Below are 5040 nucleotides of genomic sequence, written 5' to 3'. Positions count from 1 at the left end.
GGAAAGAGACGCGTGCGGCCAGTGCGCAGGCGCAGAGGGTTCAGCGCGCGCCTAAACTCGGTGGAGGTTTTAACTGGCGCGCTCTGATGGTGCGGCTGAACTCAAGCGAGTTTTAGAGACTGTAGCGTAATGGAGGACCAACTTACTAATAAATAAGCAAATAAATAATTAAATACATTTTAAATGTATTTATTAAATAAATCAACACATTCATGCATAAATATCCAAATAAACAAATAAATTACATTTTTGGGTTTGGAATAAAGGTTTTAAATGTGATAAAGGCCTAAGATGTAATACTTTTTGGTTTTAAAATATACACTGTTCTTTTGACGTTCCCACAGTACATTAAACAAAGATGATTAAAGGCGAGCTCAGTAATTTTCTTAATACGTCATCTTGACCTTACACTGACACCTAGTGGTGTGGAATTGAGGTCTGCACAGGACTGGTTTTTCTATCCCGCTCCCGTAAGTTTCTATCCAGCACCTGAATGCTCCCGTTGAATTTTACAATTCACAGTTAGCCATGATTAATTTAATCCATGAGTGACAGTGTCCAATAGCAGGGCAGTTACTGAGACTGAGCAAGTAGTATTCAGCTGGTCATGTGATCCTAACATGGCAGCCCCCATGAGGGGACCCTTTATATGTAGAATAAAACAGCTTTTATAAGGTTACTGATATGACTGGAGTCTTTATCTCATGTGAGTGGTCATGTTCTATGTTATAACTCATGTGTATTTTGTCTTACTGTACTGGCAGAGTTTTTATAGTCAAAACAAGTGAAAATATCTACCACTGCTGAAGAAGTAATCCAAAGTATTTACTGACCTTGAGTAATCTAACAGAATACGTTAGAAATGTCATTTTACAGCATGTATTCTGTAATCTGTTGTGGAATACATTTAAAAAGTAACCCTCTTAACCCTGACAATAAATCATATAAAAAAGTTGTGGTTTGAAATAACATTGTGCAGAATTGATAGTAAATGACAGATTTTTCCATTTTTAGGTGACTATTCCTTTAACTGGTGGCTCTCTTTTTGAGCACAGACCTGATAAGGACATACCAAAAATGTAATGGTTGCAGTTCATGAGCCCTGGATCTTTTGAAAGAAGATACTTAGGAGATTGCTGTCCAAACATCAGAATTACTTAAAGTCATAAAGAAATTGTTTGAAAAACTTGATTTTTTGTAAATCATTTTCAAATAATATTTTTATAAAACATATATGACACTGTACTTGACAACCTGAAAACACAGTGGAGTCAAAGCCACAGGTCTTACTATGTTTTAGTCAGGGCTGGCACTAGCATTGGGCAGAGAAGGCAATTGCCTAGGGTCTCCACATTAGGGGGGAGGTGAAAAGCGCAGGGGGGACTTTCCATTCCAGCACAACCCCCCACCATCGGACAGACAGCAAAATGCTCAGGGGCGAACACCCACATGCCTAGCCACCCCCCGCGAAAACGTTGTACTTGCCCTGGTTAAAATTCAAATCTGAGTGTAATAACTCCTACTGTTAGTTTCATGGATCATTTTCTGAGACACTATCAAGTGATAACTTCAAAAGCTGGCCAGATGAACACATTCATTTAGTTTGACCACATTTACATTCGTTCAGAAGACACATCTACAGTCAGCCTATGCCCACAGTCTCTTTCTCAATTACAAATGACATTACGAACCACGTACTATACATGATATATTTTCAATTCAAAATGGCTAATTTTGCCAAAAAGTAAGTAGTTTGCATCCTTTGAAATTTCTGTTGGTCTGTACAACAGTGGGCAAATATCGTATGTTTAGGTACTTACATCCAGTGCTGGGTAGTAACTGATTACATGTAATCGTAATGTGGATTGCATAATCAGATTACAAAAATATAGTACTTGTGACTGGATTACATTAAATGTTATAATGCGCATCATCTATGATGACAGTTACATTTTTATGGATTACATACTTACATTCCTGATTACATGACCAATCAGCCAAAGAAAGTAGCTAATAGGCAATTTACTAATTATACTCCTAAAAGTTAAAAGAGCGGTCTGAGCCAGAGCCTGAATTATTTGCAACAGGTCTCGCCAGGTAGAACTTCATTCATGGAAGACAGTGCGGTCCTGTTCCACATGCACTTCCGTTGTGTGCCTCACTGTATGAAGTTGCTTTTTACTCAGCAATTGACAAATAGCAAGTTTCTGTTTATATTATATTATATTATATTTAATGTTTAGTGAAAGGAGTGTTAATTGGTACTTAATACATTTAAAATTAATGATTAGATTTTCATCAAACTATGCATTTAGGTAATCCAAAAGTAATCAAATTATATAAGATTACCTAAAACTGTAATCTAACATATTGTGTATCGGGCAGTGTTAGACCACTGAGCATGTTAAAAAATGTACTTTTTTAAACAATTATGTAATCCTTGCAATAACTTAATGACAATTAAACAGCGGTGCATAATGGATTGCAATAATGTCTATTGTGGTTATGGCCTGTTAGTTTTGTATTTATTAATATAATTTTTGCATTTATTTACTTGTTTGTATTTTTCCACACTTTTATTGTTATTTTATTTATTTATTTTGGCATGCAGGTTTGGTTCTCCAGATAGAGTCACTGTTTGTGTGTGTGTGCACTTGAAGGAAATGCAAACATGAGAAATAGTATTGTCTTGCAATAAAAAGCTAACACAAGCAAAATGTCAAGTATTGGTGTGAATTTCAGCAGGATAGGATTCTCAGAATAAAGACGCCCTTCATGTTTGTGTGTGTGCGCTTGCGAGAGTGTGTGTTCTAATGAAGTGAAGGGCCTGTAGTGTTTGTATGATTTGAACCAAATATATAGATTTTAGGAGACTAGGCCTAAAAGTTACATGCATTGAGTACATTTCTTGGTGTTGAAAAAACCTAGAAGGCTAGAGTGAGTCAAATCTCTAAACACATGCCTCTGTGATTAATAAGGTTCTGATTTGAATATTGCATATCAAATTAAATTGAGTAAAGGCTATATGAGTCACACTTTACACTTCCAAGCAAGTCAAGGTTTCGTATAACATGTGCCTTACTACTACAAAAGAAATAAAAATACTGTTGGAGGTTTCAAGGGGGCTTTGTTATACTGCTGAATTTACTGATTCATGCTATACTGTAATTTATTCGTCTGTTACAAAATTCCTTTTGAATATAAAAAAAAATTAAAAATTAAGCTAGACAAATAAAAATAATTTGTATATTTATTCAAGTCCTTAGAATTTTTGTCAGCTTACAATCGCAAGTATTGCTGAGAGCTAGATACCTGTATGACTATATACAGTATACGCATATGGGTCAATAACAAATAGGATTGTCCACAATAAAGGGAAAAATCTATTTAAAGTACAGTTTAAATTGCATGTGCCATGTTCTTAGAAATAAAAAAATAAAAAACTTTTATATCATTTTCAAACAAGGTTTTGATTTAATGACCGGTACAAGCATCAGGTAAACAGAAAGAACAGATTTTCTTACACACAGAAAGCGTGTCAGTGTACACACCTTAATCACTATTTTCCAAACAGTTAATACATATATTTTTCAAGGTAAAACATTTATTTATATATATATATATTTACAAATCTCATGATTCATATATATTACGTTTATTTATTTTTTGTCATGTCATATAAAGGTGAATGTTTTTCTTTTTAATTAGGATTTTCTTTATGATCTTGGACGATTTTGCTGATAAAATGTGGTTTTTTAATAAATTAATATATCTGGACAAAAAATAAGCATCATGTCATTAGATACACAATGATACACTGTCATTAGATACAGTTTACTGTATATACCCTTTGCTTCACATCAGATGACAGAGAGGTTTATATGTCACATTGTTCAACAAACCACAGGCCAAAAGTGTTTAAGACACTACTTTTGTATTTGAGTGTTAATGTGTATTCAACACTAGGATGCAGTTAACAAGTTTCACACATTGTTTTGTTATAGGCTACAGAAAAGTTTTACTGAGATGCATCATCTTGTTTCTGCAAGCCAATAGAGGTTTCTACAATCTTAAATGTCATTACATGTAAAGCATGTTTCAAAGATTCATGCATGCACTATTAAAAATAGACCAATACTTTTTTATATATTGTTTTGCATATATTGCACACAGAATCATATGAATACTTTTAGTTTTTAATTTAGTTTATTACAAAAGTATGGACCTGAACACTAAAAAATGCTATTCAGTGTCTTAGTAATGCAATCAGCTCACCAAATCGGAAGACCAACGACATACAGAAAGCAGATCTGCCACATCGATAAAGAATGCAGAAGGCTATTTTCACAAACAAAAAAAAGCTAGCAAAACACCATGATAACAATTCAAGTCTCGAGTTGGATCTTGGTAAAATGTGGGTTTTTACGTATGTAAGTAATATGGATAGCCATCTTAATAAATACACTAAATCTAATTATTAATATATTATTATTATTATTATTATTATTATTATTATATGAATAGCCTTTTTTACATAATAAACAAACATTACACATATTCATGTTTGAAAAATCCATGACACTTTGATACATGTGACCCATATTCATTTTGAATGCAGGCCTACATTAATAGTTATTTTTATAGTAATTAATTATTAGTGATTTAAGCTATTACAAAGTTATGACAAAGCTACAACACTTTACCATTCTAGTTTTATATTTGTATATACTGTATGTACTAATGTCAGTAGGCATGTACTCTTTTTTATTTATGCAAATTCCAACACTGGTGGGAAAGTTAAAACAGGAATTTACCACATGGAATAAAGATTAGTCAGAGGGTTTCTGTGCTTTGGTCATGAAGGCCCAGAAAACTGTGAGAAAAGAGAAATAGTAATTTCTGAAGTAAAAAAAAAAAAAAAAAAAGATGTTAAAAGTACTATGAAGTAAAATAGAATAAAAAGTGCAAATCACTTATTTTTAATGGGCATCAGCAAAAACTGCAACGTCAGAGGATGCTCACCATGAGTTGCAAGTCTCT

Source organism: Myxocyprinus asiaticus, chromosome 48 (assembly GCF_019703515.2).
Source record: "Myxocyprinus asiaticus isolate MX2 ecotype Aquarium Trade chromosome 48, UBuf_Myxa_2, whole genome shotgun sequence".
NCBI classification, from domain to species: Eukaryota; Metazoa; Chordata; class Actinopteri; order Cypriniformes; family Catostomidae; genus Myxocyprinus; species Myxocyprinus asiaticus.
Note: the sequence above shows the minus strand (reverse complement) of the source record.